This window comes from Anser anser (assembly GCF_964211835.1).
Source record: "Anser anser genome assembly, chromosome: 2".
Lineage (NCBI taxonomy): Eukaryota > Metazoa > Chordata > Aves > Anseriformes > Anatidae > Anser > Anser anser.
This window is the reverse complement of record NC_139721.1, coordinates 98,526,051-98,548,952: the sequence shown is the minus strand read 5'-3', so window position 1 is coordinate 98,548,952 and position 22,902 is coordinate 98,526,051. Positions and strand designations below refer to the sequence as shown.

General features: G+C 49.9%; 2 long non-coding RNA genes across 2 annotated transcripts in view; one reads left to right on the top strand and one right to left on the bottom strand.

Moving 5' to 3' along the window:
• The window catches only part of LOC310893326, a 53,552-nt gene extending 46,377 nt beyond the window's left edge, over nucleotides 1–7,175 (bottom strand). The window contains exon 1 of the long non-coding RNA XR_014578906.1: nucleotides 5,414–7,175. This is a non-coding gene — a long non-coding RNA (uncharacterized lncRNA). The remainder of the gene's footprint in view (nucleotides 1–5,413) is intronic.
• Nucleotides 1–21,619, top strand: part of LOC310893320 — a 56,446-nt gene extending 34,827 nt beyond the window's left edge. The window contains exon 2 of the long non-coding RNA XR_014578900.1: nucleotides 5,420–21,619. This is a non-coding gene — a long non-coding RNA (uncharacterized lncRNA). The remainder of the gene's footprint in view (nucleotides 1–5,419) is intronic.
• The last annotated feature ends 1,283 nt before the right edge of the window (nucleotides 21,620–22,902 follow it).

Sequence of the window (22,902 nt, the reverse complement as noted above, 5' to 3'; positions counted from 1 at the left end):
ACTAGCACCACTGGGGATGCAGTGCAGTGAATCCAGTGAGTGCACTGGCACCACTGGGGATGCAGTGCAGTGAGTCAAGAGAGTGCACTGGCACCACTGGGGATGCACTGCAGTGAGCCCAGAGAGTGCACTGGCACCACTGGGGATGCGGTGCCAGGAGTCCAGAGAGTGCACTGGCACCACTGGGGATGCAGTGAAGTGAGTCCAGAGAGTGCTCTGGCACCACTGGGGATGCACTGCAGTGAGTCCAGAGAGTGCACTGGCACCACTGGTGATGCACTGCAGTTACTCCAGAGAGTGCACTGGAACCACTGGGGATGCGGTGCGGTGAGACCAGAGAGTGCACTGGCACCACTGGGGATGCAGTGCAGTCAGTCCAGTGAGTGTACTGGCACCACTGGGGATGCACTGCAGTGAGTCCAGAGAGTGCACTGGCATCACTGAGAATGCCCTTCAGTGAGTCCAGAGAGTGCACTGGCACCACTGGGGATGCACTGCAGTGAGTCCACAGAGTGCACTGGCACCACTGGGGATGCAGTGCAGTGAGTCCAGAGAGTGCACTGGCACCACTGGGGATGCACTTCAGTGAGTCCAGAGAGTGCACGCGCTCCCCTGGGGATGCAGTACAGTGAGTCCAGAGAGTGCACTGGCACCACTGGGGATGCAGTGCAGTGAGTCCAGAGAGTGCACTGGCAGCACAGAGGATGCAGTGCAGTGAGTCCAGAGAGTGCACTGGCACGACAGGGGATGCAGTGCAGTGAGTCCAGAGAGTGCACTGGCACCACTGGGGATGCACTGCAGTGAGTCCAGAGAGTGCACTGGCACCACTGGTGATGCACTGCAGTGAGTCCAGAGAGTGCACTGGCACCACTGGGGATGCACTGCAGTGAGTCCAGAGAGCGCACTGGCACCACTGGGGATGCAGTGCAGTGAGTCCAGAGACTGCACTGGCACCAGAGGGAATGCACTGCAGTGAGTCCAGTGAGTGCACTGGCACCACTGGGGATGCAGTGCAGTGAGTGCAGAGAGTGCACTGGCACCACTGGACATGCAGTGCAGTGAGTCCAGAGAGTGCAGTGGCACCACTGGGGATGCAGTGCAGTGAGTCCAGAGAGTGCACTGGCACCACTGGGGATGCAGTGCAGTGAGTCCAGAGAGTGCACTGGCAATGCTGGGGATGCAGTGCAGTGAGTCCAGAGAGTGCACTGGCACCACTGGGGATGCAGTGCAGTGAGTCCAGAGAGTGCACTGGCACCACTGGGGATGCAGTGCAGTGAGTCCAGAGAGTGCTCTGGCACCACTGGGGATGCACTGAAGTGAGTCCAGAGAGTGCACTGGCACCACTGGGGATGCAGTGCAGTGAGTCCAGAGAGTGCACTGGCAATACTGGGGATGCAGTGCAGTGAGTCTAGAGAGTGCACTGGCAACACTGGGGTTGCAGTGCAGTGAGTCCAGAGAGTGCACTGGCACCACTGGGGATGCAGTGCAGTGAGTCCAGAGTGTGCACTGGCACCACTGGGGATGCAGTGCAGTGAGTCCAGAGAGTGCACTGGCAACAATGGGGATGCAGTGCAGTGAGTCCAGTGAGTGTACTGGCACCACTAGGGATGCACTGCAGTGAGTCCAGAGAGTGCACTGGCACCACTGAGAATGCACTTCAGTGAGTCCAGAGAGTGCACTGGCACCACTGGGGATGCAGTGCAGTGAGTTCAGAGAGTGCACTGGCACCACTGAGAATGCACTTCAGTGAGTCCAAAGAGTGCACTGGCACCACTGGGGATGCACTGCAGTGAGTCCAGAGAGTGCACTAGCACCACTGGGAATGCAGTACAGTGAGTCCAGTGAGTGCACTGGCACAACTGGGGATGTAGTACAGTGACTCGAGAGAGTGCACTGGCACCACTGGGGATGCAGTGCAGTGAGTCCAGAGAGTGCACTGGTACCACTTGAGATGCAGTGCAGTGAGTCCAGAGAGTGCACTGGCACCACTGGGGATGCACTGCAGTCGCTCCAGAGAGTGCACTGGCACCACTGATGATGCAGTACAGTGAGTCCAGTGAGCGCACTGGCACCACTGGGGATGTAGTGCAGTGATTCGAGAGAGTGCACTGGCACCACTGGGGATGCAGTGCAGTGAGTCCAGAGAGTGCACTGGCACCACTTGGGATGCACTGCAGTGAGTCCAGAGAGTGCACTGGCAGCACTGGGGATGCACTTCAGTGAGTCCAGAGAGTGCACTGGCACCACTGGGGATGCAGTGCAGTGAGTCCAGAGAGTGCACTGGCACCACTGGGGATGCACTGCTGTGAGTCCAGAGAGTGCACTGGCAGCAGTGGGGATGCACTGCAGTGAGTCCAGAGAGTGCACTGGCACCACTGGGGATGCACTGCAGTGAGTCCAGAGAGTGCAGTGGTACCACTGGGGATGCAGTGCAGTGAGTCCAGAGAGTGCACTGGCACCACTGGGGATGCAGTGCAGTGAGTCCAGAGAGTGCACTGGCACCACTGGGGATGCAGTGCAGTGAGTCCAGAGAGTGCACTGGCACCACTGGGGATGCAGTGCAGTGAGTCCAGAGAGTGCACTGGCACCACTGGGGATGCAGTGCAGTGAGTCCAGAGAGTGCACTGGCAGCACTGGGGATGCACTGCAGTGAGTCCAGAGAGTGCACTGGCACCACTGGGGATGCACTGCAGTGAGTCCAGAGAGTGCACTAGCACCACTGGGGAATGCAGTGCAGTGAATCCAGTGAGTACACTGGCACCACTGGGGATGCAGTGCAGTGAGTCAAGAGAGTGCACTGGCACCACTGGGGATGCACTGCAGTGAGCCCAGAGAGTGCACTGGCACCACTAGGGATGCACTGCAGTGAGTCCAGAGAGTGCACTGGCACCACTGGGGATGCACTGCAGTGAGTCCAGAGAGTGCACTGGCACCACTGAGAATGCACTTCAGTGAGTCCAGAGAGTGCACTGGCACCACTGGGGATGCACTGCAGTGAGTCCAGAGAGTGCACTGGCACCTACGGGGATGCACTGCAGTGAGTCCAGAGAGTGCACTGGCACCACTGGGGATGCACTTCAGTGAGTCCAGAGAGTGCACGGGCTCCACTGGGGATGCAGTGCAGTGAGTCCAGAGAGTGCACTGGCACCACTGGGGATGCAGTTCAGTGAGTCCAGAGAGTGCACTGACACCACTGGGGATGCAGTGCAGTGAGTCCACAGAGTGCACTGGCACCAGTGGGGATGCACTGCAATGAGTCCAGAGAGTGCACTGGCACCAGTGGGGATGCAGTGTAGTGAGTGCAGAGAGTGCACTGTGAACACTGGGGATGCAGTGCAGTGAGTCCAGAGAGTGCACTGGCACCACTGGGGATGCAGTGCAGTGAGTCCAGTGAGTGCACTGGCACCACTGGGGATGCACTGCAGTGAGTCCAGAGATTGCACTGGCACCACTGGGGATGCACCTCAGTGAGTCCAGAGAGTGCACTGGCACCACTGGTGATGCACTGCAGTGAGTCCAGAGAATGCACTGGCACCACTGGGGATGCAGTGCAGTGAGTCCAGAGAGTGCACTGGCACCACTGGGTATGCAGTGCAGTGAGTCCAGACAGTGCACTGGCACCAGAGGGAATGCACTGCAGTGAGTCCAGTGAGTGCACTGGCACCACTGTGGATGCACTGCAGTGAGTCCAGAGAGTGCACTGGCACCACTGGGGATGTACTTCAGTGACTCCAGAGAGTGCACTGGCACCACTGGGGATGCAGTGAAGTGAGTCCAGAGAGTGCACTGGCACCACTGGGGATGCAGTGCAGTGAGTCCAGACAGTGCGCTGGCACCACTGAGAATGCACTTCAGTGAGTCCAAAGAGTGCACTGGCACCACTGGGGATGCACTGCAGTGAGTCCAGAGAGTGCACTAGCACCACTGGGGATGCAGTACAGTGAGTCCAGTGAGTGCACTGGCACAACTGGGGATGTAGTACAGTGACTCGAGAGAGTGCACTGGCACCACTGGGGATGCAGTGCAGTGAGTCCAGAGAGTGCACTGGTACCACTTGAGATGCAGTGCAGTGAGTCCAGAGAGTGCACTGGCACCACTGGGGATGCACTGCAGTCACTCCAGAGAGTGCACTGGCACCACTGATGATGCAGTACAGTGAGTCCAGTGAGCGCACTGGCACCACTGGGGATGTAGTGCAGTGATTCGAGAGAGTGCACTGGCACCACTGGGGATGCAGTGCAGTGAGTCCAGAGAGTGCACTGGCACAACTGGGGATGCACTTCAGTGAGTCCAGAGAGTGCACTGACACCACTGGGGATGCAGTGCAGTGAGTCCAGAGAGTGCACTGGCACCACTGCGGATGCAGTGCAGTGAGTCCAGAGAGTGCTCTGGCACCACTGGGGATGCACTGCAGTGAGTCCAGAGAGTACACTGGCACCACTGGGGATGCAGTGCAGTGAGTCCAGAGAGTTCACTGGCACCACTGGGGATGCAGTCCAGTGAGTCCAGTGAGTGCACTGGCACCACTGGGGATGCAGTGCAGTGACTGCAGAGAGTACACTGGCACCACCGGTGATTCACTGCAGTGAGTCCAGAGAGTGCACTGGCACCACCTGTGATGCAGTGCAGTGAGTCCAGTGAGTGCACTGGCACCACTGGGGATGCAGTGCTGTGACTCCAGAGAGCACACTGGCACCACTGGGGTTGCAGTGCAGTCAGTCCAGTGAGTGCACTGGTACCACTGGGGGTGCAGTACAGTGAGTCCAGAGAGTGCACTGACACCACTGGGGATGCACTGCAGTGAGTCCAGACAGTGCGCTGGCACCACTGGGGATGCAGTGCAGTGAGTCCAGAGACTGCACTGGCACCACTGGGGATGCAGTGCAGTGAGACCAGAGAGTGCACTGGCACCACTGGGGATGCACTGCAGTGAGTCCAGAGAGCGCACTGGCACCACTGGGGATGCACTGCAGTTAGTCCAGAGAGTGCACTGTCACCACTGGGGATGCAGTACAGTGAGTCCACATAGTGCACTGGCACCAGTGGGGATGCAGTACAGTTAGTCCAGAGAGTGCACTGGCACCACTGGACATGCAGTGCAGTGAGTCCAGAGAGTGCACTGGCACCACTGGGGATGCCCTGCAGTGAGTCCAGAGATTGCACTGGCACCACTGGGGATGCAGTGCAGTGAGTGCAGAGAGTGCACTGGCACCACTGGGGATGCACTTCAGTGAGTTCAGAGAGTGCACTTGCACCACTGGGGATGGGTTTCAAGCCAACTGCATTAACCGCTCATGCTTCTTTCTTATGAGACGTTAGTAAACCAATTACATAGCCTTGTCAAGACTAAATCACAGGTAAAAATCCTGTACATCTCATGTGGCCAACCACTCCCAACTAGGATTCCAAGAACCAGGAGGTTCGGTGAAAATAGGGCTAGTTCTATTAGAGGGGTGATTATTAGGGTAAGCCCTAAGCGTTCTTTAATGGAGAAGTATGGGTGGAATGGGATTTTGTCGCAGTCTGATACGATTCCTAGTGGGTTATTTGAGCCTGATTCGTGTAGGAAGGTTAGGTGGACTAGGGTGATTCCTGCAATTAGGAAGGGCAGTAGGAAGTGGATGGCGAAGAATCGGGTTAAGGTTGGATTGTCTACTGAGAATCCTCCTCAGGCTCATTCTACTAGAGTTTGCCCAATGTACGGGATGGCTGAGAATAGGTTGGTGATTACGGTGGCCCCTCAGAATGACATTTGTCCTCATGGTAGGACATACCCTACGAAGGCAGTTGCTATTAGGGTGAGTAGGAGGATTACTCCTGTGTTTCAGGTTTCTTTGTATAGGTAGGAGCCGTAGTAGAGGCCTCGTCCGATGTGTAAGTAGATGCAGATAAAGAAGAGCGAAGCACCGTTGGCGTGGAGGTTGCGGATGAGCCATCCGTACTGGACGTCTCGGCATGTGTGAGCTACTGAGGAGAAGGCGAGTGAAGTGTCTGCGGTGTAGTGTATGGCTAGTAGCAGGCCTGTTAGGATTTGTGTGGCTAAGCAGATGGCTAGAAGGGAGCCGAAGTTTCATCAGGCAGAGATGTTGGAGGGGGCGGGTAGGTCGATTAGGGAGTTGTTGATTATTTTTAGTAGGGGATGGGATTTGCGGATGTTAGGGGCCATTAGTGAGTCTGTGTGTTATTAGGATTATTACCAGGATGGAGAGGGCGAAGGATCCTAGGTAGGCCTTAATTAGCCCTGTGTGTATTGAGGTTGCGGCTTTGCTTGCGGCTACTTGTAGTTCAGCAAGGCCCTCTGGCCCTATTTTTTTGAGTCAGGAGAGGTCGATCAAGTGTAGGGCAATGTTTTGTCCCTTTTCTAGTAGGTTTTTGGAGAAGAATCGGTGTACTAGGGGGTTGAAGTACCCTAATGCAGAGGAGAAGTTTATGAGGGGGTTTGGTTTGGGGTGAGTGAGGGTGTGTGTTATGTTCGATAGTTCTAGGGCTAGGATGATTCCTAGGATTGTTATGAGGATGGCAGCGGTTTTGGTGATAAGGGGTATGGTTATTGGGGGGGTTTTGGTTGGTGTGATGAAAGAGGTAATGATTATTCCTGCTGTAATGCTGCCTAGGGCGAGTCGGGTTAGGGGGGCGGTGATTAGTGGGTTGTTTTCGTTTATTGATACTATTGGGGGGATTCGGGTTTGTCCAGCTTGGACTAGGATGGTTATGCGGATGCTGTAGGTTGCGGTGAATGCTGTGGCTATAAGGGTTAGGAGTAGGGCTCAAGTATTTAGGTATGATGTGTTTAAGCTTTCGATGATGAGGTCTTTTGAGTAGAATCCGGCTAGGAATGGGGTTCCTATCAGCGCCAGGTTTCCGATGGTTAGGCAGGAAGTAGTGACTGGGAGTATTTTCTGTAGGCCTCCTATCTTTCGGATATCTTGTTCTCCGTTTAGGTTGTGGATGATAGACCCTGAGCATAGGAATAGTATGGCTTTAAAGAAGGCATGGGTTGAGATGTGTAGGAAGGCTAGTTGTGGGAGGTTTAGTCCGATAGTGACTATTATTAGTCCTAGTTGGCTGGATGTTGAGAAAGCAATGATTTTTTTGATGTCATTTTGGGTTAGGGCGCATGTGGCAGCGAATAGGGTTGATAGAGCACCTAGGCATAGGCAGGCAGTTAGGGCTGTCTGGTTGGTGGCTAGCAGGGGGTGCATGCGGATGAGCAGGAAGATTCCGGCTACTACTATGGTACTGGAGTGCAGTAGGGCTGATACTGGGGTGGGGCCTTCTATTGCTGCGGGCAGTCATGGGTGGAGTCCAAATTGGGCGGATTTTCCTGCGGCTGCGAGGATTAATCCTATGAGGGGGAGGATTGGGGTTTGGTGGGGGTGTACGGCTTGTTGGATCTCTCAGGTGTTGAATGTTGAAGCTAGTCATGCTATGCTCAGGATCAGTCCGACGTCTCCGATTCGGTTGTAGATTACGGCTCGTAGGGCGGCGGTGTTGGCATCTGCTCGGCCTTGTCATCAGCCGATGAGAAGGAAGGACATGATTCGTACTCCTTCCCAGCCTACGAATAGGAGGAATATGTTGTTTGCGGTTGTTAGGAGGAGTATGGCGACTAGGAATGTCAGTAGGTAGGTGAAAAATTTTGTTACGTATGGCTCTGAGGCCATGTATCATATGGCGAATTGTAGGATTGATCATGTTACAAATAGGGCGATTGGAAGAAATGTTATTGAGTATTGGTCTATTTTTAGGCTCAGGGGGATTTTAAAGTTTATAATGAATTTTCACTCCCAGTGGCAGGTGACAGATTCTACTCCCGAGTAGATGAATGCGGTTGTAGGGGCTAGGCTAATTAGGAATGCGGTTTTAACAGCGCGGGTGGTGGCTTGTGGGGTGTTTTTAAAGTTTTTAAATAGAAATGGCAGGATGATTGGGGTTAGGAGGATTGTCAGCGTGAGTAGTGTGAGGGAGTTGATTAGTAGTGTGGGGTTCACTACTTTTACTTGGATTTGCACCAAGATGGGTGGTTCCTAAGACCAGTGGATTGCTGTTATCCTTTAAAAGTAAGGGGGCTGAGGTTTTAGGCTCAGATGTAAGAGTTAGCAGCTCTTGTTGGTTAAACCCTCCCCTCGGCAGGTAAGAAGGTTTGAACTTCTATTCTTAGAATCACAGTCTAATGTTTGGTTTAAACTATACTTGCATGAGGGGATTCCGGAGATCAGTTCGGGTTTGAGGATTAGGAGGAATATTGGGATAATGTGGAGTGTTATGAGCAGGTGTTCTCGCGTGGTTGAGTTTTGCATAGATGTGATGTGGGAGGGGATTGAGCCTCGTTGGGTCATTAGTAGTATGAATAAGGTGTAGGAGGCGGTTAGTAGGGTTGCGATTCCTGTTAGGATGATCGTGAAGGCAGATCAGTTGAATAAGGTGATTATAATGGTTAGCTCTGCTATGAGGTTTGTTGTTGGGGGTAAGGCTATGTTTGTTAGATTGGCCAGCAATCATCAGGTAGCTATGAGTGGTAGGAGAGGTTGTAGGCCTCGTGTGAGTAGTAGAATTCGGCTGTGCGTACGTTCATAGTTTGTGTTGGCTAGGCAGAATAGTATGGAGGAAGTTAGTCCATGGGAAATTATTAGGATCATTGCCCCTGAGAATGATCAGTGGGTTTGGATTATTCCTGCGGCGATAACTAGGCCTATGTGGCTAACGGATGAATAAGCGATTAGTGATTTTAGGTCTGTCTGTCGTAGGCAGATTGAGCTAGTCATTAGGGCGCCTCATAGGGCCAGGGTTAGGAAGGGGTAGTGCAGGAGGTTGGACAGTGGGCCCATAAATAGAGTGACTCGTATAATTCCGTATCCTCCTAGCTTTAGTAGTAGGGCGGCGAGGAGTATTGAGCCTGCGATGGGTGCTTCTACGTGGGCTTTTGGCAGTCAGAGGTGTAGGCCGTATAGTGGGGCTTTTACTATGAATGCTATGAGCAGTGCTAGACCTGATAGTATTCCTGTCCATGAGGTGGATAGGGTTGGGTGGGTTAGTTGTAGGGTTGGCAGGTGCAGGGTGCCAATTTTCACGTATAGGTGTATGATTGTGATTAGCAGGGGTAGAGAGCTTACTGGCGTGTAGAATAGCAGGTAGATGCCAGCGCTTAGGCGTTCTGGTTGGTTCCCCCATCGGGTGATTAAGATTAGGGTGGGAATGAGGGTTGCTTCAAATGAGATGTAAAATAGTGCTAGTTCTGTGGTGGAAAAGGCTAGTAGGATGAATGGCTGGACTGCGACTAAGGTTGAGATAAAGATTCGTTTGCGTTGTAGGGGTTCTTGTTGCAGGTGGTTTTGGCTTGCTATGATTATGAGTGGGAGTAGTCAGCAGGATAGTACTAGGAGGGGGGATGAGATTTGGTCAATTCCTGTTCAGTTGGATAAAAATTTGTAGGGGTAGTAGGTTGGGATTAATCACTGTAGGCTTAGGGCAGCGATTAGGAGGCTGTATAAGGTGGTGTTAGTCCATAGAAATTTTGGTGGAGACAGCAGGGCGGTTGGAAGAAGTATGATTGTGGGTAGGATGATTTTTAGCATTGCAGGAGGTTTAGGTTGTGTAGATGGTCGGAGCCATGTGTGCGGGTGGAGGCTACTAGGATGGCCAGGCCTGTGCCCGCCTCACACGCTGAGAAGGTTAGCATGAGAATTGGTACCATGGTGAATGAGGAGACTTGGTTTTCGATGGATCATATTGATAGGCCTACGAATATCGATAATATTATGCTTTCAAGGCATAGTAGGGCGGATACTAGGTGGGTTCGGTGGAAGGCTAGTCCTAGTCCGCTGAAAATGAAGGCTGAGTAGAAGCTTAAATGTAGGGGCGACATAAGAAAGTTACAGGGTTGGCTGTAATCTGCTGGGTCGAAACCAGCTATCTTTTTGGTTAGACTAACTTTCTGTTATTCTGCTCATTCTAGGCCCCCTTGAATTCACTCGTAGGCCAGTCCGAGTGTTAGGAGAAGGAGGATCACTACAGTTCAGGTGAGGGTCATTAGGGGGGATTGGAGTTGGACGGCTCATGGCAGGGGGAGTAGGAGGGCGATTTCTAGGTCGAATAGGACGAACAGGATGGCTACTGAGGAAGAATCGGACTGAGAATGGTAATCGAGCAGATCCAAGTGGGTCGAATCCACATTCGTACGGTGAGAGTTTCTCTGAGTCGGGGTTTATTTGGGCGAGTCAGAAGTTTAATGCGGTTAGGGCGGCGCTTAGGATTGATGATAGGGCGAATATGAACATGAGTGCGTTCATTGCTCTCCTCTGGGTTTATACCAGATTCTAGAGATTGGAAGTCAATTGTAATTAATATACTAGAAGAGCAAGATCCTCATCAGTAGATGGTTATGTAGAGGAATAGTCAGATGACGTCTACGAAGTGTCAGTATCAGGCTGCTGCCTCGAATCCGAAGTGGTGGTCTGATGTAAAGTGGAACTTGATCAGTCGGAAGAGGCAGACGGTCAGGAAGGAGGATCCGATGATTACGTGGAGTCCGTGGAATCCAGTGGCAACGAAGAAGGTAGATCCGTAGACGCTATCAGCGATTGAGAATGGGGCTTCGTGGTATTCTATTGCTTGTAGGGCTGTGAAGTAGAATCCCAAGAGGATCGTTAGGGTTAGGGCGTGGATGGCGTGTTTTCGGTTTCCTTCTGTGATGCTGTGATGGGCTCACGTTACGGTAACGCCTGAGGCTAGTAGGATGGCTGTGTTTAGTAGGGGGACTTCTATCGGGTTGAGTGGTTTAATTCCTGTTGGGGGTCATTGGCCTCCTAGTTCTGGGGTTGGGGCCAGGCTCGAGTGGAAGAACGCTCAGAAGAACCCTAAGAAGAAGAATGCTTCGGATGTGATGAAAAGGATTATGCCGTACCGTAGGCCTTTTTGGACTGTGGGAGTGTGATGGCCTTGGAAGGTGCTTTCTCGTACAATGTCTCGTCATCATTGGAGTATTACTAGGAGTATTGAGATGAGGCCTAGGGTTAGTAGTATGGATGAGTTGTAGTGGAATCACATGATTAATCCTGAGGTTGTGAGTAGGGCGGCGGCTGCCCCGAAGATTGGTCAAGGGCTTGGGTCAACTATGTGGTATGAGTGTGCTTGGTGTGCCATTAGATGTTTTCTTGTAAGTATAGGCTTAGAAGGAGCACGAAGACGTAGGCCTGGATTATGGCTACTGCTACTTCTAGGATGGTTAGGAGTAGTAGGATGATTATTGTTAGGATGGATACTGCAGGAAGGGTGGGTATTAATGCAATGGAGGCTGTAGAGATGAGTTGGATGAGTAAGTGTCCTGCTGTAAGGTTGGCTGTAAGGCGGACTCCGAGGGCTAGGGGGCGGATTAGTAGGCTGGTTGTTTCGATCAGGATTAGTGCGGGGATTAGGGGTGTAGGGGTACCTTCGGGTAATAGGTGGGCTAAAGAGGCTGATGGTTGGTTTCGTAGGCCTGTTAGTAGTGTGGCGAGCCATAGTGGGAAGGCTAGGGCTATGTTCATAGATAGTTGGGTGGTTGGGGTGAATGTATATGGAAGGAGGCCTAGAAGGTTGATTGTAAGAAGTATGATTATTAGGGATGTAAATATTATGGCTCATTTGTGGCCATTTTTGTTGAGTGGGACTATTAGTTGTTTTGTGATTAGGTGAAGGAGTCATGTTTGGATAGTAGAAAGGCGGTTGTTGATTCATCGGTTGTTTGGGGACGGGAATAGTAGGGCTGGGAAGAGTAGGGATAGTAGGATTAAGGGGATGCCAAATAGATTGGGGCTGGAAAATTGGTCAAAGAAGCTTAGGTTCATGGTCAGGATCATGGTGTGGGTTTGGTAGTGAGGGAGGTCTTATTTGATGGGGGGTTGGTTGTGGTGAAGGCTAGTAGTTTTGGTTGGATGAGGAGTGCTAGGGTTAATCAGGTTATAATTATGATTGAAAATCATGGTGCGGGGTTAAGCTGTGGCATATCATTAAGGAGGGGGAAGTCCCTCTTTGGCTAGCTTAAAAGGCTAGTGCTGTTGCATAGCTTCTTAATGATTAGGATGATGATAGAAGGGACGATCAGGCCTCGAAATGTGGGAGTGGGGTTGATTCTACTACAATGGGTATGTAGCTGTGATTAGCCCCGCAAATTTCTGAGCATTGTCCATAAAAAATCCCAGGCCGGGTGGTAATGAATGAAGTTTGGTTTAGTCGGCCTGGGATTGCGTCTGTTTTAACTCCGAGCGTTGGGACTGCTCAGGAGTGGAGTACGTCTCCTGCAGTAATGATCACGCGGATGGGGGATTCTATTGGGATAACTACGCGGTGGTCAACTTCTAGCAGTCGGAAGTGGCCGTTGGGTAAGTCTGGGGTGGGCACTATGTAGGAGTCGAATGATAGGTCTTTGAAGTCTGTGTATTCGTAGCTTCAGTATCATTGGTGGTCGATGGCTTTTAGGGTGAGGTCTGGTTCATCGATTTTGTCCATTATGTAGAGGATTTGTAGGGATGGGAGGGCGAGGAGTACCAGGACGATAGCAGCTAGGATTGTCCAGATCAGCTCTACTTCTTGGGCGTCTACAGCATTGGACGAGAGTTTTTCTGTTAGTATGTGGGCTAAAAGGTAGAGAACTAGGCTGCAGATAGCTAGGGCAACGATTAGGGCGTGGTCGTGGAATTCAACGAGTTCTTCTATGATGGGTGATGAGGCGTCTTGGAATCCTAGTTGGGAGTGGTTGGCCACATGAGATGTACAGGATTTTTACCTGTGATTTAGTCTTGACAAGGCTATGTAATTGGTTTACTAACGTCTCATAAGAAAGAAGCATGAGCGGTTAATGCAGTTGGCTTGAAACCAGCATGTGAGGGTTCGATTCCTTCCTTTCTTGTACTTGGACGAAGGCCGGTTCCTCGAAAGTATGGTATGGGGGAGGGCAGCCGTGGATTCATTCAACGTTTGTGGTAGTTAGTTCTGGTTGTAGGACTTTTCGTTTGGCCGAAAAGGCTTCTCAGATGATGAATATTAGTATGATTACGGCGACTATTGAGATTAGGGAGCCGATGGAGGAAATGGTGTTTCATAGTGTGTAGGCGTCGGGATAGTCCGAGTATCGTCGGGGTATTCCTGCTAGGCCTAGGAAGTGCTGGGGGAAGAACGTTAGGTTTACTCCTGTAAATATTACCCCGAAGTGGGCTTTTGCTCATGTTTGGTGTAGGGTAAACCCAGTGAGTAGTGGGAATCAGTGAGTAAATCCTGCTAGAATGGCAAAGACGGCGCCTATGGATAGGACGTAGTGGAAGTGGGCAACTACGTAGTACGTGTCGTGCAGGGCGATGTCTAGGGAAGAGTTTGCAAGAACGATTCCTGTTAATCCTCCGATGGTAAATAGGAAGATAAATCCTAGAGCTCATAGTATTGGGGGGGGTCTCATTTGATTGTTCCTCCGTGCAGGGTGGCTAGTCAGCTAAATACTTTGATTCCGGTAGGGATGGCAATGATTATAGTGGCTGATGTAAAGTAGGCTCGGGTATCAACGTCTATTCCTACTGTAAACATGTGGTGAGCTCAGACGATGAATCCTAGGAAGCCGATGGATAGTATGGCTCAGACTATTCCCATGTAGCCGAAGGGCTCCTTTTTGCCTGAGTAGTACGTGACTACGTGTGAGATGATTCCGAACCCCGGTAGGATCAGAATATAGACTTCTGGGTGTCCGAAGAATCAGAATAGGTGTTGGTACAGGATTGGGTCTCCTCCTCCAGCGGGGTCGAAGAATGTGGTGTTTAGGTTTCGATCAGTTAGTAATATTGTAATACCGGCGGCGAGTACGGGGAGTGATAGAAGGAGTAGGATGGCGGTAATTAGTACGGATCAGACAAATAGTGGGGTTTGGTATTGTGAGAGTGCGGGGGGTTTTATGTTGATGGCTGTGGTGATAAAGTTGATGGCCCCAAGGATGGAGGAGATACCGGCTAAGTGGAGTGAGAAGATAGCCAGGTCTACTGAAGCTCCGGCGTGGGCAAGGTTACCTGCTAGGGGAGGGTAGACAGTTCAGCCTGTGCCGGCGCCAGCTTCTACAGTGGATGAGGCTAGTAGGAGGAGGAATGATGGGGGGAGGAGTCAAAAGCTTATGTTGTTTATTCGCGGGAATGCTATGTCGGGGGCACCGATTATGAGGGGGACTAATCAGTTGCCGAATCCTCCGATCATGATGGGTATGACTATAAAGAAGCTTATTACAAAGGCGTGAGCGGTAACGATTACATTGTAAATTTGGTCGTCGCCTAGGAGAGTTCCTGGTTGTCCTAGTTCTGCGCGGATTAATAGGCTGAGTGCGGTGCCGACTATTCCTGCTCATGCCCCGAAGATGAGGTACAGGGTGCCAATATCCTTATGGTTAGTGGAAAATAGTCATCGGTTGATGAAGGTGACGGGTAAGATGGCTGAGTGTTGAAGCGTTAGGCTGTAGTCCTTTTTACAGAGGTTTAATTCCTCTTCTTATCGGCTCTGTAGTGAAATTCATGTTGAGTTGCAAGCTCATCGATGCGCACTAGGGTGCGTCAGGGTCTTTGTAGGCAGAAGCCAATTGGTTTAGGCATTTAGCTGTTAACTAGAGTTTTGTGGGATCGAAGCCCATCTGTCTAGGGAGGCTTTAGCTTAATTAAAGCGTCTGACTTGCATTCAGAAGATACAGGTTAATATTCTGTAAGTCTTAATGTGCAGAAACTAAGAGGGTTTAACTCTTATTTAAGGCTTTGAAGGCCTTCGGTTTGGGGTGTTATCCTAAGTTTCTAGACAATGGCATGTATTATTGGGGACAGGGGAAGTAAGAGGATTGATAGTGAGGCAAGGACCGCAGTAGGTGTGCTTGGGGCTTTGCTAGTGTATCATTGTTTTATGTGGTTAGAGGAGTTGGGGGGAAGGGTAATTGTTGAGTGGTATGCGAGGCGTAGGTAGAAGAAGAGGCTGAGCAGTGATAGCATGGCAATTGCCATGGCTGCTGGTGTTATTTCCTGTTTAGTTAGTTCTTGGATGATAAGTCACTTTGGTATAAAGCCTGTTAATGGGGGGAGGCCTGCTAGGGATAAAAGTACTAGTATTAGGGTGGCGTTTAGCACTGGGGTTTTTGTTCATGAGGTTGTGATCATGGATAGGTTAAGGGCTTTGATTTTGTTAAGGGCTAGGAATACGGCTGATGTTATGATTGTGTATAGGTAGAAGGTAAGTAAGGCCAATTTGGGGCTGTAAACTAGGATGATGGCGATTCAGCCTAAGTGGGAGATGGACGAGAAGGCTAGGATTTTGCGTGTTTGTGTTTGGTTCAGTCCTATTCAGCCTCCTAGTGCTGTTGAGGCTAGGGCCATGGCGGTGAGTAGAGCTGGGTCGAGGGATTTGGATGTTAGTAGGAGCAGGGTTAGTGGGGGGAATTTTATGAGGGTCGAGAGTAGCAGGGCTGTTATTAGTGGCGATCCTTGTAGTACTTCTGGGAATCAGAAGTGAAATGGCACTAGGCCCAGTTTAATAGCGATTGCTGCTGTCAGTAGTAGACAGGAGGTTGGGTGGTTTATTTGTGTGATGTCTCATTGGCCAGTGACTCAGGCATTGGTTATGCTAGAGAATAGGACCAGGGCGGAAGCAGCTGCTTGGGTTAGGAAGTATTTCGTTGCGGCTTCTACTGCTCGTGGGTGGTGGGATTTGGCAATTAGGGGAATGATGGCTAGTGTGTTGATCTCCAGTCCTGTCCAGGCCAGAACTCAGTGGTTGCTGGAAATTGTGATTGTGGTGCCCAAGATGAGGCTGAAGGTTATGATTGGGGTCGCGTAAGGGTTCATTAGTAGAGGAGGGGGTTAAACCATCATTTTCGGGGTATGGGCCCGATAGCTTGATTAGCTGACTCTACTAGAAAATAATATAAGGGAAGTATGGAGAATTTTGATTTCTCTTGTGTGGGTTCAATTCCTACTTTTCTAAGGTCAACAGGAAATGAGAGGGCTGTTATACCTCTATGTTCACTTTATCATAGTGACCCTTTGTAGTTCAGGCACATTTCCTTATGTAAGGAGGTAGGCCTGCATAGCAGATAGGTATGCTGATGTGTCAGAGGCACAGAGCTAGTGTGAGGGGTAGGAAGTTTTTTCATAGTAGGTGCATTAGTTGGTCATATCGGAATCGTGGGTATGAAGCTCGGACCCATAAGAAACCAGAAGATAGTAGGAGGACTTTTGTGGCTAGGATGACGGGGAATAGTTCTGTGGGTGGCCCTAGGGCGCTTGGGTTTAGGAATATGATGGCTGTAAGTGTATTTATTAGCATAATGTTCGCATATTCAGCTAGGAAGAATAAGGCGAAGGGTCCTGCGGCGTATTCAACGTTAAACCCTGAGACTAGCTCAGATTCGCCCTCTGTGAGGTCAAAAGGAGCTCGGTTTGTCTCTGCTAGGGTGGATACGTATCATATTATTGCTAGGGGTCATGAGGAGAAAATGAAGTATAGAGGCTCCTGTGCGACGGCAAAGGAGCTGAGTGTGTAGCTTCCGCTTAGTATGATTATTGATAGCAGGATTATGGCCAGTGTCACTTCGTATGAAATGGTCTGTGCTACTGCCCGTAGGGCTCCGATTAGTGCGTATTTTGAGTTCGAGGCTCAGCCTGATCATAGGACTGAGTAGACGGCTAGGCTTGACATGGCTATTAGGAAGAGAACTCCGAGGTTTAGATCTGCTAGGGGAAATGGGAGTGGTAGTGGTGCTCAAGTGGTGAGGGCTAGGACAAGGGCTAGTATTGGTATCAGAATGAATAGAAGTGGGGAAGAGGTAGAGGGTCGGATGGGCTCTTTGGTAAATAGTTTCAGTCCGTCCGCAAATGGTTGAAGTAGGCCAAAAGGCCCGACAACGTTAGGGCCTTTGCGGGATTGTATGTAGCTTAGGATTTTCCGTTCTACTAGGGTTAGGAAGGCTACGGCAATCAGGATTGGGATGATGTATAGGAGGGATATAACGAGGCAGCTTAGTGTTGTTATTTGAATCATGGGTGAAGCTAGGGAGAGGATTTGAACCTCTGGGGAAAGGGCTTAAGCCTTCTGCACTTGCCGGGCTCTGCCACTCTAGCTGGTCCTTTTCTAGGATTGAAAGTGGTGGGGGAAGGCCCTCTTCACGGTTTAGTTGGTTTCACTGCTTAGAGCGGGGAGGGGGCGTGCTTGTGGTATTGGCCCCACTTTCCCGGTCCTTTCGTACTGGGGAGAGTGTGTCATAGATAGAAACCGACCTGGATTGCTCCGGTCTGAACTCAGATCACGTAGGACTGTTAATCGTTGAACAAACGAACCCTTAATAGCGGCTGCACCATTAGGATGTCCTGATCCAACATCGAGGTCGTAAACCCCCCTGTCGATATGGGCTCTTGAGGGGGATTGCGCTGTTATCCCTGGGGTAGCTTGGTCCATTAATCAATTATATTGGGTCTGGTCACTGTTAGCACTTTGAGGGGTAGCTCTAGGTAAAGAGGTATGGTCTTGTTTTTGGAGGATTTGTTCTCCTCCAAGGTCGCTCAACCGAAAAATATCGACCAGGCTCTGCGATGGTAGTGGCCCCAGTGGGGTTGATTGAGGATTCGCGGTGGTCGTTGATTTTTAAGTTCCACAGGGTCTTCTCGTCTTATGTTCACATCCCTGCTTTTGCACGGGGAGATCAATTTCACTGATTATCTGTGAGAGACAGTTAAGACCTCGTTTAGCCATTCATACAAGTCTCGATTTATGGGACAATTGATTGCGCTACCTTTGCACGGTTAGGATACCGCGGCCGTTAAACCTAAGTCACCGGGCAGGCATCACCTTCAAAACTTGTTTAATTTGCTGAAGGCTATGTTTTTGGTAAACAGTCGGGCCTTATTAATTTGCCGAGTTCCTTTCACAGATTTTAATCGCTCTTATAGGCGCTCCTGAGTCGGGTTAACAGGGTTAGTTAATACGTGGTCTTGTAGGGGTTTTTGTATCTGTCTAGGTCTGTTAATAATGTTTCTATGTAAGCTTGCGCCGTTAGAGGGGTGTGGCCCTGAGTTACTTATTTTAGCATTAATTCTCCTATATTCATAGGTTGACCTGTTTGTGATAAGGGAATCATCTTATTTTGGTATTTTTAGGTGGTGGAGCTTTGACGCACTCTTTTTTGATGGCTGCTTTAGGGCCCACGGTAGGATCAGTAGTAAGAATTATCCGCTAGTCGAGGTTGTGTCCTTTTTTAATGGAGCTGTCCCTCCATTAAATAGCTCTTAATCATCTCATTAGGGTTCAGGATGTCCGGTAGGGAGGATTAAGGGGGAACTTAGATTCGTTTCACAGGTAACCAGCTATCACCCAGCTCGGTTGGCTTTTCACCTCTACTGACAAGTCATCCCACTCTTTTGCAACAGAGACGGGTTCGCTCTCTTTAACTGCTTGAAAGTAGCTCGCTTGGGTTTCGGGGGGGCAAACTTTAGTTCACTTTGCTTGGTTGTTCTCGCTAAACCATGATGCAAAAGGTACAAGGGTTGATCTTTGCTGTCTGTCGCTTTGATTGTTTCACTGCTATTTCATCTTTCCCTTACGGTACTGGGGTCTCTATCGCGTCTAAGTGTCTTTTCTATCGCCTATACTAAGACTGTAAAATGCTTTAGTTTAATTAGTTTAGTAAATTCTTTAGTTTTGGTGTACTGTTTGTGTGGTTGAGCTAGAGGGGGGGCTTCAAGACGATCCGGTCTAGTAGATATCTTTCAGGTGTAAGCTGAGTGCTTTGGTGTTATAGCTACGTCTTGATATTCTAAGTACACCTTCCGGTACACTTACCTTGTTACGACTTACCTCATCTTCAGCGTATTTATGGTATTAGTTATGTGGGATGTGGCTTTTGAGGAGGGTGACGGGCGGTATGTACGTGCCCCAGGGCCGGCTTAAAGTAGGCTCTATTGTCCCACTTTACTGCTAAATCCGCCTTCCAGAAGTGGTTTCACGCTTCTTTCCGTGTGCCCTATGAATGGGGAATGTAGCCCATTTCTTCCACTCCATAGGCTATACCTTGACCTGTCTTATTAGCGGGGTGCTATTGTGTCCACTGTTGTGCTCTCATTCGAGGTGGGCTGGCGACGGCGGTATGTAGGCTGTGTTGGCAAGGGGTGGTTGGGTTAATCGGGGATTATCGATTGTAGAACAGGCTCCTCTAGGTGGGTTTGGGGCACCGCCAAGTCCTTAGAGTTTTAAGCGTTTGTGCTCGTAGTTCTCTGGCGGATACTTCGGTAAAGTAAGTATCAAGATTTAGGGCCAGGCATAGTGGGGTATCTAATCCCAGTTTGGGCCCTGGCTTTCGTGGGTTTAAATCAGTCGTTAGTTCCTAAGATCATCTTAATGGTGTGTTTAGGTGCATCTTGGGCTTATGACAGCTCAGTTGCATTTTGATCTTAGTTAGCTAGGATAGGCATTTTACCACTCTTTACGCCGTGTCAATAGGACGGTTGATTTGGGTTTCTTGTATGACCGCGGTGGCTGGCACAAGATTTACCAACCCTTGAAGTTAGGCTGTTGCTATAACTAAGTCAAGTTTGCACTCATTGCTTAATGTTAATTACTGCTGAATACCCGTGGGGGCGTGGCTTAGCGAGGCGTCTTGGGCTACTACTTGGGTGTGCCTGATACCCGCTCCTCAAGGCCTGTATGGGGGTAGGTGGTCGAGGGCGTTTACACTGGGGCGCGGATACTTGCATGTATATATTTAGCAAAAACCAACCGTAAGGTTAGGACTAAGTCTTTTGTCCGCAGGCATGTTTTATGCCATCTTGGCAACTTCAGTGCCATGCTTTGTGTTAAGCTATGTGGACGGGGGTGTGGTTAGCTGATAGTTGAGTGGTGAGTGAGAGTGAAGTATATGAAATTATTGCTTGTGTTTACTATTTTTAGTACTGGAGTTTCTCTAATAAGTTTAAGTTATTTTGTATGTGTTTGTGTGTATATATACATCGTTCCGATGATGTCATGGAAGGGATGATTAATGGAGTTTTAGAGGTAGTTTGCTGGGATTGGGCGATGAAGGTTTATGCTACATGGTGGTTAGCGAAAGTTTACTGGTTTAGTTTGTGAAGCGCAGGGGTTGCGCTTAATGATTTGTTGTTTTGTGCTATGTCCAACGAGCATTCATCCAATAGCCCCATTTAACCCGGAGGGTGGAGGTAACATTAACTGAATGTGGTCAAAGTGCATCAGTGTCAGGATGATTCCCCATATACGCCAACCGTCTCATCGAGGGACCCTTGAAATATAGGATAGGCCGTGAGGCAGGTGTGTCCAGGCTTAGATTGTGGGACCCCCGAGATCACTGGGAATAGCCACCTGTGAGGTAACCCCGGAAAAAATAAGAGGAACCAGAGGCGCCAAAAAGCTGGAACATGCCGCGATTACGCATTGAGAAGGTGAAAGTACTCACAGATGCCACTTTGAAGGGCAAGGAGGGGTGAGTGAACCCAATGGATGGCCCTGACCGAGGAACCAGAGGCGCAAAAATGTGAGGAGGGCGAGGGGTTTAGGGGGAACGTATGGGCCTGAAGCTAGTCATACCGGACATTATGTGCAACGGGTTGCTGATTTCACGTGAGGAGTACGATTAATAAATCCGTCTGATACGAACTGCATGAGATATGTGGTGGAGAGTTGTTGTTGGAGCATGTCCTGTGAGCATTCATTAAAATGGGGTCTTGTTATGCGCTTGAGTGGAGTTGTATTGGGTGTTGTGGGGTATGGTCCTAGAACATTCATGCCGGGTGGTTTGGTAGGAGTGTGTTTAAGGGTTTAATGGCCGTGTACATGTATGGGTTTAGCACCTGCTTATAAGATAGTCCGTATATAATGTATATTACTGGTACTATAGTATGTATGTATATGGGGTATATAAATTTATGCACGAATATGCATAACCAAATACCCCCGCCTCGGGGGGGGAGGGGGGGGGGGTTAAGCATAATGGCATAGATGGGGTAGAATTATTGGGGGCTTGCGGTTAGTTCCTGTAGTTGAGAACAATGGCGGCTTTTCGAGCCGCAGGCCTCGGGTAGTGTCCGGGCAGGAATAATGACTTATTTTATGTTTTTTTTAGGGATTTGCTTTGCGGTGGGTGTTTTGGGTGTGGCGTCGAATCCTTCGCCGTATTATGGGGTTGTTGGTTTGGTGTTAGCGTCTGTGGCGGGGTGCGGGTGGTTGCTGGGCCTTGGGGTTTCGTTCGTGGCTTTAGTGCTGTTTATGGTGTATTTGGGGGGTATGCTGGTGGTGTTTGTTTATTCAGTAGCTTTAGCAGCGGAGCCTTTCCCTGGGGCTTGGGGGGATTGACGGGTGATTGGATGTGCAGTAGCGTTTGTGGCAATTGTTTTTGGGGGGTTGGTGTTTGGGGGGTTTATGGGGGCTTGGAAGTTCGGGGTTTCTACTGTGAATAATGTTGGGGTGTTTGTTGTTCGGTCGGATTTTAGTGGAGTTTCCATGTTTTATTCACATGGGGCAGGGATGTTTTTAGTGGCGGGTTGGGGGCTGTTGTTGACTTTGTTTGTTGTATTGGAGCTTGTGCGGGGGTTGTCGCGGGGTGCTATTCGGGCGGTTTAGGGGTTAGGGTCAGAGAATAGTTTATTGAAAATGCCAGCTTTGGGAGCTGGAGATAAAGGTTTGAGTCCTTTTTTTCTGAGTTTGGGGTACTCTAAGAAGTGGTAAGTCTTCAATCTTTGGTTTACAAGACCAATGTTTTTATAAACTATTAGAGTATTTAGCAGTTGAGTATTTTGTTTTCTAGGGCGCTTGCGGCGGGGAGGAGAAATAGGAGGATAGTGAAGTAGGCGATTGAAGCGAGTTGGCCGATGATGATGAATGGGTGTTCGACGGGTTGGCTTCCTACTCATGTTAGGACGAGGAGGTCGGCGACTAGTACTCAGAATAGGAGCTGGGAGAGTGGTCGGAATGTTATTGCTCGTTGTTTTGATTTGTGCAGGAATGGGATTAGGAATAGGATCAGTACGGAGGCGGCCAGTGCTAATACGCCTCCTAGTTTATTTGGGATTGAACGTAGGATGGCGTAGGCGAATAGGAAGTATCATTCTGGCTTGATGTGTGGTGGGGTTACTAGCGGGTTTGCTGGGGTGAAGTTTTCTGGGTCTCCCTGGAGGTTAAACGCTCATGCTTCTTTCTTATGAGACGTTAGTAAACCAATTACATAGCCTTGTCAAGACTAAATCACAGGTAAAAATCCTGTACATCTCATGTGGCCAACCACTCCCAACTAGGATTCCAAGACGCCTCATCACCCATCATAGAAGAACTCGTTGAATTCCACGACCACGCCCTAATCGTTGCCCTAGCTATCTGCAGCCTAGTTCTCTACCTTTTAGCCCACATACTAACAGAAAAACTCTCGTCCAATGCTGTAGACGCCCAAGAAGTAGAGCTGATCTGGACAATCCTACCTGCTATCGTCCTGGTACTCCTCGCCCTCCCATCCCTACAAATCCTCTACATAATGGACGAAATCGACGAACCAGACCTCACCCTAAAAGCCATCGGCCACCAATGATACTGAAGCTACGAATACACAGACTTCAAAGACCTATCATTCGACTCCTACATAGTGCCCACCCCAGACTTACCCAACGGCCACTTCCGACTGCTAGAAGTTGACCACCGCGTAGTTATCCCAATAGAATCCCCCATCCGCGTGATCATTACTGCAGGAGACGTACTCCACTCCTGAGCAGTCCCAACGCTCGGAGTTAAAACAGACGCAATCCCAGGCCGACTAAACCAAACTTCATTCATTACCACCCGGCCTGGGATTTTTTACGGACAATGCTCAGAAATTTGCGGGGCTAATCACAGCTACATACCCATTGTAGTAGAATCAACCCCACT